Source organism: Rana temporaria, chromosome 3, assembly GCF_905171775.1.
Source record: "Rana temporaria chromosome 3, aRanTem1.1, whole genome shotgun sequence".
NCBI lineage: Eukaryota > Metazoa > Chordata > Amphibia > Anura > Ranidae > Rana > Rana temporaria.
In genome coordinates this window covers 407,677,305-407,693,705 of record NC_053491.1, presented here as the reverse complement: position 1 = coordinate 407,693,705, position 16,401 = coordinate 407,677,305, and positions in this window count along the sequence as shown.

Genomic DNA, 16,401 nt, shown 5'->3' with positions numbered 1-16,401 from the left:
CTTCCTGGTTCCCTCAGCGTGGATGGCGGGGGGAGCAGCAGAGAGACGAGCGATCGCTCGTGCTCTGCTGCGATCGGCGCTGGACTCCAGGACAGGTAAGTGTCCTAATATTAAAAGTCAGCAGCTGCAGTATTTGTAGCTGCTGTCTTTTAATATTTTTTCCCCGTGGCACATCCGCTTTAAGCTCCTAAAGAAGTGCTCGACGCGCAACATGTAGAACCAGTCAAGATACAGTATGCCACAGAACTACAGTACATCAAGCACTCTGGAACCAATGAACCATTTATAATGTTTTTCATTGTTTGCCGTAGTTAAATTGTTTGATGTATAAGTTGTGAATACCATATCGTTCAGGCAGTATACATTAGCGTGATTTTAATGCACATTGGTTATTGTCTTAAATGTTGTAATCAAATATTTTCATTTTAATATTGTATACGGGTGTGCCTAAAAAGTCCAGGTTCTAAGAATTGTCCAGCATTCCAGGTAACTCAGCAAGAAGAGACAATTCCTCACAAAGCAGAGGCTTTTAGGTAGATTCAGGTAGGAGCGCGCAAATCTAAGGCGGCGTAGCCTAGCGTGTTTACACTACGCCGCCTTAAGTAAGAGAGGCAAGTACTGTATTCTCAAAGTACTTGCCTCCTTACTTAGGGCGGCGTAGCCTAAATGCGGCGGGCGTAAGGGCGCCTAATTCAAATGTGTTGGAGGGGGGCGTGTTTTATGGTAATGAGGCTTGACCTCACGTTTTTGACTTTTTTTTTTTACTGCGCATGCCCCGGGCGACTACATTTCCCAGTGTGCATTGCGGCTAAGTACGCCGCACGGGCCTATTGATTTCGACGTGGACGTAAACAACGTAAATCCCGATTCGCGGACGACTTACGCAAACGACGTAAAAAAATCGAATCTTGCAGCGGGAACGGCGGCCATACTTTAACATTGTTATTCCACCTAATAGATGGAATAACTTTAGGCCTGCTAATGCCATACGGAAACGGCGTAAATATACTGCGCGGCCGGGCGTACGTTCGTGAATCGGCGTATCAACTCATTTACATATTCTACGCTGACCGCAATGGAAGCGCCACCTAGCGGCCATCCAAAATATTGCAATCTAAGATAGGACGGTGCAAGCCGTCTTATCTTAGATATATTTAAGCGTATCTCTGTTTGAGCATACGCTTAAACATAAGTCGGCGTAGATTCTGAGTTAGGTCGGCTTATCTACCGATAAGTCGGCCTAACTCTACCTGAATCTACCTATTTGAGTTCAAATCCAGGTCCCTAACATCCAGTATCTAATTTTTTTTTTTTTTTCGTTTGCTACAAAATGCAATCTGCTGGAACTAGTAATACTGCAAAAATGCAGGTACCACTTACCTGCGACAATCCATGAACTGCTTTCTGGGAACTCCTTTTATATAAAGAGAGCTCTCCCTTCACCTCCTCATGGAATTAAGTGGTGTCACCAGCTAATTAAATCGCCACTATGAGAGCCTTACTGAACCCCGAGGACGTGGCACTGGACTATAGTATGATGATTAAGCTTCATGTAGGGCAGGAGTAGGCAACCTCAGCCCTCCAGCTGTTTTGAAACTGTCCCATGAGACATTGTAAGACCCTGACAATCACAGGCATGATTCCTAGAGGCATAATGGGATTTGTAGTTTCAACACAGCTGGAGTGCCGAGGTTACCTACCCCTGATGTAGGGCATAGATGCTTGTATTTGTCAGTATTTTTGAGAACGTTGATATACCTGACAGGTCCCTTTTACAGTGCCTTGAAAAAGTATTCCTAACCCTTGTAATTTTCCACATTTTGTCACGTTACAACCAAAAACATAAATGTATTTTATGTGATAGACAAACACAAAGTTGCAGGAAAATTATAAATGGTTTTAATTTTTTTTTTACAAATAAATACGTGAAAAGTGTGGGGTGCATTTGTATTCAGCCCCCTGAGTCAATACTTTGTAGAACCTCCTTTCACTGCAATTACAGCTGCAAGTCTTTTTGGGGATGTTTCTACCAGCTTTGCACATCTAGAGAGTGGCATTTTTGCCCATTCTTCTTTGCAAAATAGCTCAAGCTCTGTCAGATTGGATGGAGAGCGTCTGTGACCAGCAATTTTCAAGTCTTGCCACAGATTCCCAACTGGATTTAGGTCTGGACTTTTACTGGGCCATTCTAACACAATAATATGCTTTGATCTAAACCAGTGGTTCTAAACCTGGGGGTCGAATGATGATTTGCCAGGGGTCACCAAATCATGTTCTGTTCCTGAAGCCCGCACCTCTCTCCCAGCCTTTTTTCGGCCACCCAGCAGGGCTGTTCCTGGAGCCCGTGGCCGCCCACTCAGTTCACGGCATGGCTGGGGGGCAGAGACTAGAGGTCAGCTGACTGGTAAAGAATGTGAAGTGGGAGTAGCTAGAGGAGACCCAATCTCCTGATTTCGGTAGAGGTGTCACTGCTACGAGACACCACAAAGTCGGAGACACAGTGAAGCCGAAAAAACACTACCTGTGATTATAGTTCCCATTAAAAGTCCCCACTACAGTTCTCAGATGAGCAGATGACCTTCATCAAGAGCACCTAAGTTGGCTGATCAGAACTCTCCCCAGCATTGGCACTCATTCCAACTCCCCGCCATCATTGCCACTCATCCCACCTCCCCGTCAGCACTGCCACTCATTACACCCCCCCCCCCCCACCAAGGAGTAAGAGAAGGAATAAAATTTGAGAAAACATGGAAGGGAAAGATAAAGAGGGGGAGGAAAACGGGAGAGAAAGAATAAGAGAAAGAACAAGAAAGACGGCTAGAGAGAGGGATGGGCAAAAAAATAAAATAAAAAATAAGATAGAGAGATAAAAGGGAAAGAAAGAAGAACAAAAGAGAAAGAGTGGTACAACCTAAAATGTACCATAAGGGGTTTTAATATTATTTGAGTGGAAGGGACTTAGGGAGTGTTAAATGTCTGTGGGTTAGGGGCACAAATTACCTGTCTTGCCTTCGGTGCTGACAACCCACGCTACGAAAATAAATTTTACTGTTAGGGGTCCCTACAGCTTGGGAAATTTTATCAAGGGATCAAGTAACTAGAAAGGTTGGAAACCGCTGATCTAAACCATTCCATTGTAGCTCTGGCTGCATGTTTAGGGTCTTTGTCCTGCTAGAAGGTGAACCTCTGTCCTATTCTCAAGTCTTTTGCAGACTCGTATGCCACATACACACGATCGGTCAAACCGATGAGAACGGTCTGATAGACCGTTTTCATCGGACCAAACCGATCGTGTGTGGGCCCCATCGGTTAATTATCCATAGGTTAAAAAAAAGCCAACTTGTTTTAAATTTAACCGATGGATTCCTAAAAAACGATCGTTAGTAGGCACGACCATTGATTAAAAATCCATGCATGCTCAGAATCAAGTCGAAGCATGCTTGGAAGCATTGAACTTCGTTTTTTTCAGCACGTCGTTGTGTTTTACATCACCGCGTTCTGACACGATCGTTTTTTTAACCGATGGTGTGTAGGCACGACTGACCATCAGTCAGCTTCATCAGTTAACCAATAAACGGTCCATCAGACCGTTCTCATCGGATGGACCGATCGTGTGTACGCGGCATAACAGGTTTTCTTCTAAGATTGTCCTGTATTTGGCTCCATCCATCGCCCCATCAACTCTAACCAGCTTCCCTGTCCCTGCTAAAGAAAAGCATCCCCACAACATAAAGCTGCCACCACCATGTTTCACAGTGGGGATGGTGTGTTCAGGGTGATGTGCAGTGTTAGTTTTCCACCATACACAGCTTTTGCTTTTAGGCCAAAAACTAAAATTTTGGTCTCATTTGACCAGAGCACCTTCTTCCACATGTTTGCTGTGTCCCCCACATGGCTTCTCGCAAAATGCAAATGGGATTTCTTATGGCTTTCTTTCAACAATGGCTTTCTTCCTGACACTCTTCCATAAAGGCAGATTTGTGGAGTGCACGACTAATAGTTGTCCTGTGGACAGATTCTCCCACCTGAACTGTGGATCTCGGCAGCTCCTCCAGAGTTACCATGGGCGTCTTGGCTGCTTGTCTGATTAATGCTCTCCTTGCCCGGCCTGTCAGTTTAGGTGGACGGTTATGTCTTTGTAGGTGTGCAGTTGTGCCATACTCTTTCCATTTTCGGATGATGGATTGAACAGTGCTCTGTGAAATGTTCAAAGCTTGGGATATTTTTTTATGACCTAACCCTGCTTTAAACTTCTACACAACTTTTTTCCTGAACAGTCTGGTGTGTTCATTGGCCTTCATGATGCTGTTTGTTCACTAAGGTCCTCTAACAAACCTGATGGCTTCACAGAACAGCTGTATTTATAGTGAGATTAAATTACACACATTTGGACTCTATTTACTAATTAGGTGCCTTCTGAAGGTAATTGGTTCCACTAGATTTTAGTTAGGGGTATTAGGGTAAAGGGGGCTGAATACAAATGCACGCCACACTTTTCAGATATTTATTTGTAAAAAAAACTGAAAAAAAAATAATAATTTTCCTCCCACTTCACAATTATGTGCCGCTTTGTGTTGTTCTAACACATAAAATCCCAATAAAAGACATTTACCTTTTTGGTTGTAAGGGGTATGAATACCTTTTCAAGGCACTGTAAATGTGCCCCCAACTTATTTTCGATCACAGAGTAGAATGACCAGCTCTAGAATATATTTATTTTGTCTTCCTAATATGTACACATTTTCTTCACTTACTTGATTCTATTTTCACCACAAGATGTCACTGTAACTTCAAATGACATCACCATGGAAGGTCTGTGGCAGAGACGTATTCCTATAATTGTCCGAGTGATACTCCGGCTGCCAGGTCAGTGAGAGAGGCCTGTCCGGGTACACTGAACCCAATCCGGCAGGAGTGGCGCAGAGAAGTGTTACGTTTGGGAGCAGGACTGTTTCCTATCATTACGCCTGAATCTGCTATTCTCCTATCTTCTTCAGCTTTACTTTCCTCACCACTAGGGATGAGCTTCGTATTCGAGTCAAACTCATGCTCGACTCGAACATCTTATGTTCGATCGTTCGTCGCATTACGAACGTTTTGGGCCGTTTGCACCAAATTCCAGTGGCGCGTCATGGCCCATAATTCACTGCAGCATCGCAGTGCATTGCTGGCTGATGATTTGCCAAGCATGCACTATGACCGGCATGCTTGGCCAATCACAGCTTGCAAAAAACGGAGAGCCATAATTGGCCAAAGCCAGGGTGGCTTTGGCCAATTATGGCTCAGGGGGTTTAGTACACGCCCCACACTATAAAAGGTCGCCTGCAGGTCGGCCTTGTGTAGTGTGTTGTGGTGGTTAAGAGAGAGTAGACAGAGAGAGAGAGAGAGAGAGAGAGAGAGAGAGAGAGAAAGAGAGTAATTTTTTGTAGGTAGATAGAGCAGGCAGGCTAGTCAGTTAAAGTTACAGTGTGTAGAGGATATATATACATCCCAGGTGTTGTATATATATTTATACACTGTATAGTTTAGCTAGCTCAGTTCTTCCTAATTTACTGACAGGCAGGCAGGTGATTGTGCTAGCTGCAGTATTCTCACGTGGTGTACTGCCTGTGTCCTCTGCAGTGTGCACCTAAAGCTACGCGGTGTGTGTACTGCCTGTGTCCTCTGCAGTGTGCACCTAAAGCTACGTGGTGTGTGTACTGCCTGTGTCCTCTGCAGTGTGCACCTAAAGCTACATGGTGTATACTGCCTGTGTCCTGTGCAGTGTTCACCTAAAGCTACGTGGTGTGTATACTGCCATTGTCCTCTGCAGTGTGCACCTAAAGCTACGTGGTGTGTGTACTGTCTGTGTCTGTGCTATTTTTCTCAATAATTTTTATCGAGATTGCAGGGACCAGACATTACATTAAAGCCGCAAGCAGTTTTAAATTACTTTTTTCTTATAGTAATCTCATTTTGCGCAGGGACAGTTCTAAACACGTGCCACTTCTCAGGTATACTATAGACCAGTGTTTCTCAACTCCAGTCCTCGGGGCGCACCAACAGGTCATGTTTTCAGGATTTCCCTCAGATCAAACTGCTGTGGTAATTACTAAGACAGTGAAACTGATCAAATCACCTGTGCACAATAATGGAAAGCCTGAAAACAAGACCTGTTGGTGCGCCCCGAGGACTGGAGTTGAGAAACACTGCTATAGACACCCAGCAGGTACGATATTTAAAGGATTTTTTTTTCACTTTAAGCATCATTAAAATCACTGCTCCATATTTTTTTTTTTTTTTTTGTCATAAAGATTTTATTGAAAAAGAAGAGTTTTTACAGGCATCTTCAACATCATCATCAGAAATAAGTCAAAACATACAGACAAAGGGGCTTCATTTGCATGTAGGACACAGATACATATAGTGCATTCCTAGAATATCCAATCAGAACTGCAGTAAATAACATGAACAGCAGCATATGTAACATACAAGTTAGGTAACCTACCCGGCAATAAGGCTTATGTGGGTCTATACTGGCTCCCATGAATTGCGTCCCGGTAATGTAGACCAAAGGGTCTACCATATCCATTTCAAATCTTTATATTATCGTTTCTTTCCCGGAAAGGACCCAAACCCCTACAGGAGTGGAAAGAAGTAACCCCTAAGGCAGGTCTATCTCCTCACTAAACCTTACCAGTAGATCCCGTACAACTTAAAAAAAAAAAAAAGGGAAGAAGAAAAAAAAAAAAGAAAAAAAAGGGGGGGGGGGGAGAGGAATCATTTACAGGAATTCTTAATGCACGTATTCGGGAGAGGGGGTGGGAAAACCACCAACTACCCTCTCCGGCTTCTATATCTAGGTATCAGTGCAGATCCACCAAACCGTTATTTTTTTTCCCCGGACTGGGCATCAAAGTCGCTTTTAGCTCACAGTCTGTGTAAGATCACGGTAAGCCGAAGAATCTCGAAACTTAAGCCAATCATCCCAGATATATGTAAATCTGGAAATTCTATCTTGTGCGTTGTATATCAGCTCCTCCATCGCTGAAATGTGGTCAATGCGTGTCACCCACTCTTTAATAGATGGTGACCTCACAGCTCTCCAGTGGACAGGTATGCAGAGCCTAGCTGCATTAATCATGTGTATCGCTACTGATCCACTGTATCGTTTCTTGGAGATTTTTGAGAGATGGAGAAGATATTGTTCTGGGGAAAACTCCAGGGGTAGCGAGGATACTTCAGTCGTCACTCTGTGAACCTCCCTCCAGTAAAGTTGGATAATCGGGCACTCCCACCAGATGTGGAGGAAAGAGCCTGTGCCCTGTCCACATCTCCAGCACTGATCCGACACAGACGGAAAGAATTTGTGGATAAGATCTGGGGTCCTATACCATCTAGTCCTAATCTTGTACCCGTTCTCTTGGGTGTTCACATTAAGCGAGCCTTTATGTATGTACCAGTGAACTCGTTCCCAGCTCTTTGCTTCAATTTGTTTGCCCAGCTTATTTTCCCAAAAGGAATGTTCCTTCTGCATAGCCGCAGAAGGGTTTGCGAACATGGATGCATATAATACCGAGATCACATGTCTTTGAGGAGCCGTGCCCACGCATAAAGACTCAAATGCCGTGATCGGCCTCATAAAGTTTTCTCTGATCTTTGGGTTGTCTAAAAAATGCTGTATCTGAAGGTAGGGCATAAGGGGAAAGTCTCCAGTCCGAGACGTCAAGGACAGCTCTCTTATGGAGCAAAATTTACCCCTAAAGAAGAAGTGCTTGGCCAACATTTCCGAGTGGGGCCATGTGCTCATCAAGTAAGATCCATCCATTCCCGGCTGAAAGTCGGGATTCCCTCTAAGGGGAGTAATGCCACATTCCGTCGCCGAGATTGAATGTGCTCCACAGGCTTTCACAAAAGCCGTCAAGGTTGCCCCAACCAGAGGGTGGGACTGAGCATCGGGCTTCCAATGCTTCCTGGACATCCAAGGCACCTTGCTCAGATCTGACCCAGTGACCATGCTCTCCAAAAGTACCCAACTTTTGTGTCGGGCGTGTATCCTCCAGTCCACTACTCTCGTCAGGTGCGTGGCCCAGTAGTATCTCTGTATGTCCGGGAGGCCAATGCCCCCATCTAATTTCGGGAGCACCAGTTTCGACCAGCTGATCCTTGGTCGTTTAGACCCCCACAAAAACTTGCTACATATCTTCTTGTAAGTCGCAAAAAAGGGGGGCGGCAGGGAGATCGGCAGTGTCTGCATCTTATACAACATTCGGGGGAGCACCGTCATTTTTAAGATAGAGGCTCGTCCGAACCATGAAATTGTGGGAACATCCCATCTAAGCAAGTCTTGTTGTACGGCCTTCAACTCACACAGGAAGTTCTTATCGTAGAGATCTGATAAGTTGGTCGGTAGCCTAATGCCCAGATAGGTAATGTCATCTGGCTTCCATCGGAAGGGGAAGTTCTCCTGACATAAACTGACCATCGAGGGTGGCAGCGACACATTCAGAGCGAATGATTTAGAGTAATTAATTTTTAAATGAGAAATAATCCGGAATTGCTCAAGCGTATGCATCAGGTTGGGCAAGGAAATCAACGGGGAAGAGAGGAATAGCAAAACATCATCGGCAAAAGCCGCTATCTTATATTCTTTCTGGTGTACTCTAATACCTGTTATGTCTGGGTGTGCCCTTATGCACCGTAGAAGAGGTTCCAATGTGAGGATATACAAGATGGGGGAAAGGGGGCATCCCTGTCTGGTACCATTATGGATGGAGAAGGCCTCCGACAAGTGGCCGTTGACCCTGACCCTGGCCCTCGGTCTCATATATAGGGCCTCAATATAAGCCTTCATCTTGACCCCTAGGCCTAAGGCGTCCAGGACCGAGTACATGTAGTCCCATGCCACTCGGTCGAAGGCCTTCTCCGCATCCATGGACAAAAAAAAACCTTCGAGCTTGGAGGACGTGAGCCAGTGATGAAGATTGAGGGCCTTAATGGTATTGTCCCTGGCCTCCCTGCCAGGGACAAAACCGACCTGATCTAGCCCCACCCAAGCCGGAACATGGTGAGCTAAACGGGTTGCCAGGATTTTTGAGAAAATCTTGACATCCACATTCAAGAGTGAAATTGGTCTGTAATTCGCTACGTCAGAGGGGTCTTTGTTTTCCTTGGGTATGACTGAAATATATGCCTCTAACAGAGTATTAGATGTACAAGGAGATGTTGAGAGAGAGTTGAAGGCTCTGAGAAAACCCGGTGCTAAAAGGTCTGAGAAATACTTGTAATATTGTGCCGTAAGGCCATCAGGCCCTGGACACTTGCCAGGTTTCATAGCTTTTAAAGCATCAACCCATTCCTCTAAGGACAGCGCTGAGTCTAGGGCTTGTCTATCTTCTGCGGATAGGGCTTTCGGACAATGTTTACGCAGAAAGCCCTCCATCAAAGTATCCCTCTCAACTGTCGATCCAGAACTGTCCTCACTCGCTTTAATATTGTACAACTTGCTATAAAATTCCTGAAATTGGCGAGCAATGTCTTCGATCTTAGTATGGATCCCCCCTTGTCCATCTCTTACATGATGAACAGTAGAGGTAAGAGTCTTCCTCTGAGTGAATGCAGCCAGCAGTCTACCCGGTTTATTTCCCTGCTCATAGAACAATTTCTGCGACAACATAAATCGCTTTCTTACTTTTTTGTACAATTCCTCACGCAAGAGAATTCTCGTGTCTGCTAGTTCCGTCGCAACCACAAGGGCTAACGAGCTTTTGTGCTGGGCTTCTAATCTAGCAATCTTATCAGACAGTGTCCGAATACGAGCCAAATGCTCTTTTTTTTTCCTAGCCGCAATGGACAAAAAGTGCCCACGCAGCACACACTTGTGTGCTTCCCATTGGGTCATGGGAGGAACATCTTCCGTATTGTTCAGGACAAAGTATTCTCTAATAGCTTGCTTAAGTGTGACAACATCTGGGAGATCAGTAAGGAGGGAAGCGTCCAACCTCCAAATCTTCGTGGACGTTACCTTTTGCGGGAATCGGAGAGTCACAGTCACTGGGTGATGATCCGACAAGACCATATTCTCAATGGTAGCTTCAGAGAGATACGATAGATCTTTTTGGGAGATGAAAATGTAGTCCAGCCTCGAATAACGCTGGCGTGGGGCAGAAAAAAAGGTATAATCTCTACCCTGGGGGTACAGGGTGCGCCACGTGTCGTGGAGGGTTAGGGAAGCTAGTCCCATTTTAGCTTGTCGCAGGGCTGAGAACGGGAGAGAGGAAGTCCCCGTGGACGTATCCAATGTCGGGTCTAGGGCCATATTTAGGTCTCCACCCAATATCAAGAGGCCCGATTTAAATGAAGTGAGCTTCAGCAGAGTATCCTTTAAGAAGGGTACTTGTTTGGAGTTAGGGCAATAAATGTTGGCCAGTGTCACTGGCCTGTCTTTCCAGGTCCCCTTGAGAAAGATAAATCTCCCTTCCGAGTCGATCAGCTTGTCTATGAGGGAGAAATCGCACGATTTAGCAAGTAAAATCGCCACCCCCTTTGTCTTTGAATCAGCACAGGTTGCATGGAAAGCTTCTGGAAATCTCTTATTAGTAAGGCGTTGGATAGCACTGGATTTGAAGTGAGTTTCTTGGAAAAAGACAACTTGGGCTCTTTGTCTATGAGCTTCCAGTAAAAAACTCGAACGTTTCTCAGCGAGGTTGAGGCCCTGAGCATTGACCGAAAAAATTTTCAGCGACAGAGGAGCCGACGACCGCGCTACCGAGGCCATACTGGCGCACAGTATGATCAACCACGCACCGCTTCCAAGTACAGCCAGAGAGGGTAGTTAGTGGCATGTGCTTTGGTGGAAGCAAGGGACGAGAGGGGGAAGAAAGAAAGGGAAGAAGAAAAAAAAAAAAAAAAAGGGGGGGGATTTGTAAATAGGGAACTGTCAAGAGAGAAGAGAAAGTACGTATGTATCTGTATCCTATATTCTGGATAACTTGTCGAACAAACCAAGAAGCCTACCTTGGTCAAGAGGGACCCTAAAAAGGGGGGACCTCAGGAAAAATACCGGAGGTAGTCTAAGTCCTGCCTAACTACCTAAGGAGAGTAGTGGAGTGCCGAAATTGGAAACTCCACCACTGCGCCGGAAGGTTCAAGAGGGGAACCTGCCTCTCCCGAGGTGGGGAAAATAACCTGTACCAAAACCTAACAATCCTCCTTACCACCCAGACTCCCCATATTTATATTTAACCATTTCAACATAGAACCCCCATATATAACCTGGGTAGGGGTGCCCTGCAGAAGCCCACCCAACAGTTTTAGGTGGACTCCTCCAGTGCCTCCCCCCCCCCACGTATCCCTCCCCAAGAGAGCCAGGAGGGAACAAACCAACCACCCCCCCAGTCCACAAGACCTCCCTTTTTGTAACATCGGGAGCTATAGCATGGCTCGGGGGGCCTCCAAGTGCCTCCCTCATTTCTGAGCGGGACCTCTCCATGTGAGCATCCCCCGCTCCCGGGCCCATAAGGCCTAAACGTGGAGCAGAAAGATAACCGTAAAAAGGGGGAGGAGGAGGAGGATCCTCAACGCACAGAGAGGTGCCATCAACCAGTAGTATATTAGTTCCTATTAAGGCTAAGTGTTGGGCCATACGGTAACATAAAATGGCGACAGGGAGAAAAAGAAAAAACGCAAACAGTAACCTTAATAATTGACATTAAGGATAAAGTTCCAAGCTCCCACACTCCATCAATCTCCTGCTGGGAGCATAACATAAATTGGAATCTTCCATACTGTATTTACATTTCAAGTTTAAAACGTAAAATGAGGGGGAAAGAGTGGCTCCCCCTTCCCATTTTAATCATATAAGGCACAGTAACCTAACTACTAGCCACAGGTCTTTCTCATCCACGGATGAGTCTCCCCGGTTCCCTAGTCCGATCCCAGTCAATGACCCTGGATCAGGCCCCGGGGACCATAGAAGATCCACCACAATCACATTAATGAGATGAACACAGAATGAACATGAGGTGAACACAAAATGAACATGGCAGAGAATGAACTCAAACAAAAAAAAATGCTCCATATTTTTTATACCCTTTAAAACCCAAAGCAACCTTTAGCACCTTTCTAAACCCAAATGACACCCTAAAAAATGTCACCGTCATTCACCAACTGTAATCATTATTGTTAAAAATTACACAATCATGCCCCGCTATGTGATAGCACTAGGGCCTGGTGATTGACAATTTAGATTACAACCATTGCAATGGGGTAGAGGGGAGACAAAGAAAAGGGCCATATCAATTTAATTATGTGTTTTTGTATTGTGATGCATTTGATCTAATTTAAATATTTCCTATAAATGCAGAAATGTATTTTCATTATGACAGAAACTCCCGAAGCCAAGGAAACAGGTAAAAATATTTATTGACTATCATTTTTAAGCTGATATAGTAATATAGGGCCAGATTCTCAGGCCTAGTACACACGAGAGGATTTATCCGCGTATACTGTCCAGCGGACCGTTTCCGCGGATAAATCCTCTCGAGGATTTCAGCGGATTTGGATCCGATGGAGTGTACTCACCATAGGATCGAAATCCGCGCCGAAATCCCCTCGCGATGACGTGTCGCGCCGTCGCCGCGATGATGACGCGGCGACGTGCGCGACGCTGTAATAAAAGGAATTCCACGCATGCGTCGAATCATTACGACGCATGCGGGGGATCCCTTCGGACGGATCGATCAGGTGAGTCTGTACAGACCACCGGATCGATCCGCGGGAGCCAATTCAAGCGGATAGATTTGTAGATATGTCTACAAATTTTTATCTGCTGGAATTGGGAAATTTCCGCGGATAAATATCCCCAGGAATGTACACACCATAGAATCTATCCGCTGAGATTTTTCAGCGGATGGATTCTATCGTGTGTACGGGGCCTTATACAATTCCGGCGGCGCAACGTAACCTGTTTACGTTACACCGCCGCAAGTTTTCAGTGTAAGTGCCTGATCCACAAAGTACTTACCTGTAAACTTGCGGTGTATCGTAAACATGTCCGGCGCAAGCCCGCCTAATTCAAATGGGGCGTGTTAAATTAAATTAGGCGCGCTCCTGCGCCGGATGTACTGCGCATGCTCAGTTTACAAATTCCCGCCTCGCTTTGCGCGATGTGACGTCATTTTTTAGAACGGCGACGTGCGTAGCGTCCATTCGTATTCCCGGATGTCTTACGCCAAAATAAAAAGAAATTGAAATTCTACCTGGGAACGACGGCCATACTTTAACATGGCTCGACTAAAGTTAAGCCATGTTAATGCAGGTAACTTTGCGACGGGAAAAAATTACTAGCGACGACGTAACGAACGCGAAAACCGTTGTGGATCGCCGTAAATGCTCATTAGCATACCCGACGCAGGAAAACGACGCAAACTCCACCGAAACGGCGGCCGAGGTACTGCATCCTAAGATCCGACGGTGTAAGTCAATTACACCTGTCGGATCTTAGGGCTATCTATGCGGAACTGATTCTATGAATCAGTCGCATAGATACTCTGAGAGATACGACGGCGTATCAGAGATACGACGGCGTATCAGAGATACGCCGTCGTATCTCTTCTGTGAATCTGGCCCATAATGTCCAAACCTGGATAAAAAATGTAAATGGGCAGAAGAAAAGTAGTTATTGATCAGTCAAGTTTCATTTGTTATCCTCTGCAAATAAGCAATATGATTGGTCACTTTGGGAAACAGGTCCATATTTCATTTTGTTTTATTACCTCTACTTTTAATAAATAGGTTCTTTAAATATTGTAGTCCTGTTTATTTTAATGTATTTATGAAATCTGTTGTCTGGCCAGAAGAGGGCAATGTGCGCCTTACTGAATGTAATCTGCACAGCTAGGCATGGCAAGGACAGGTTAATTTTTGTTTGATAATGTTGAGCCTCATGCATTAAACCTGGAGGTGGGGAAAAGTACAGGCAAGGCTCACAGCAGCCATTGTGTTTTCTACTCTCATTGTCTAGCCTACACGTCTGCAGCAAAAGCTGCTGAACTCTAAGGGAATCTCTGTGCAGTTCTTCTCCATCAGTTGTTCTTAAAGCGGAGGTTCACCCAAATAACATGTATATAAGATTATATTCTTTATACTTCCAACATGTACAGTATGCCCTTTTTTTTTGGGCTCTAAATACCTTATTATGGATATTTTCTACCCGGCTTTCGGGTACTCACTCCCGCGGGAGTAGGCGTTTCTACGCAGAGGCGCAATGTCACCTGGGACTTTGCCCAGATGATTGACGTCCTTGAGAAAAGCCCCCCCCCCACGCCCCCCTATTGCGTAGGCACGTCACGAGAGTCACGGAGTTTTCGAAAGTAGCCGAACTGCGAGTCAGCTCTACATGGCGTATAGAGCTGACTCGCAGTTCGGCTACTTTCGGAAACTCCGTGACTCTCGTGACGCGCCTACGCAATAGGGGGGAGAGGAACTTTTTCTCAAGGACGTCAATCATCTGGGCGAAGTCCCAGGTGACATTGCGCCTCTGCATAGAAACGCCTACTCCCGCGGGAGTGAGTACCCGGAAGCCGGGTGGAAAATAGCCATAATAAGGTATGTAGAGCCAAAAAAAAATGGCATACTGTACATGTTGGAAGTATAAAGAATATGATCTTATATACATGTTATTTGGGTGAACCTCCGCTTTAACTTGAAAAATATACAGCCGTATATAGAGCCTTAAAGAGGAAGTCCAGACACCCTGCGAAAAAAATGAAAAGCCAGCAGCTACAAATACTGCAGCTGCTGACTTGATATATGGACAGTTACCTGTCGAGGGAGCCCGCGATGTTGCCGCAATTCCTGGTAAGGGAACCTGGCAGTAAAGTCTTTCAGCTTCACAGCTGATTCCCCACTGCGCATGCGCGAACACACTGCGCATTCTAATTGGTCCGGTGACGGAGGAAGGAGGAGAGGGGGAGGAGACGGATATTTGGAAGGTCCACTTTTGAGTAGAACTCCTCTTTAATGCCTTGTACACACGACCAGTTTTCCAGTCTGGAAAACTACCATGACAGATTTTGGCTGGGAAAACTGTGTGTGTATGCTCCATGACAGTTTTCCCATCAGGAAAACCGCCGGGAATCGCAGCAGGAAAAATTATAACATGGTCTTTTTCCCAGCATGTTTCCCTATGAGAAACACTGTGGTGGAGCATACACACGGCCGCGATTCCCGGCCAAAGCTCTCAGTGGGTGTAGTAAGGACCCCCCAGCAATGGTTTAAATGACTGCAATAATATCCCTGAGCAATGGTGTAAATAGGTGGCGCAAGAAACCCCCAGCATTGGTTTTGATGACAATAATAAATAATATTATTTAACCCCACCACCCTTCTACATGTAGCGCCTGGCTATGTTCAGAGCCGATGCTATTGGAAATTTAGGGGAAAGTTCAGAGAAATAGTTGGCTCTGAACTAGTCTAATTGTTTAAATTTGGGGCTAGCTTTGGCTGTACTGACTGTGCATGCTGTTGTTACCGGGGGAGTGAGTTTCGCCCCAGGACGATAGGTGGCAGCAGTGGAGTCAAGTGCGGTTGGATATTTCCCCCTCAGCAGCCAATCAAGGAGGGTGATCGCCTCGCTGTGCATGCTGGGGAGGGGTATTTAAGGGCAGACACCATTTTCTCGGGGGTTCTTCCTCGTGTGGCGCCCACCATTGGGGTAGCCATTCCACGACACCCCCGCAAATGGCCCTCCTGGCCCGGGGTGTGCGTGTGTCGCAGTGTTCCTGGTTCCGGGACCACATTGACCCGGAGCAATTGATCTGCTGTGCGGGCCCAGTGATTGACTGGGCCCTCAATCTGAAGGTGGTCCTGAGCTGTCCATCCAGTTGGAGGAGGCTGACCGATGAGGAGTCTGTCCGAAGGATACCAAGCATGAGGCTGGTGTTCCAGGAGGGGCCTGTCCATTCATCGGAGGACAACCTTGGTTCTGAGAGGCTGGATGTTGGTCACCTGTCAGTTGCTAATTTGACCAAAACTACCTGAAGGAGAACCGGGTGCTGAATCTACTGAAAGAGGATTCCGGACCATACTTTCTCCAACCTTTAGGAGGGTCTGTGGCAGAGACTTAAAGGGGTGTTCCAGTAGTTTTTAATGCTTATTAAAAGTCAGCAGCTACAAAAAGTGTAGCTGCTGGATTTTAGTAAACATACACTCACCTGCTCCACGTTCCAGCGACGCGCCGGCCGGGGTTCCGCTCCTCTCCCCCCCTCTCCGGCCGGCGTCTTCATTCTAAGTGTGGGCACCCGGTCGTGACAGCTTTCGGCTTCACGGCCGGGCACCCACTGCGCATGCGTGAGCGGCGCTGCGCCATCCGATTGGACAGGCGATCGCCTGGGACCTGTCACGTGTCCCAGGCGATTGCCT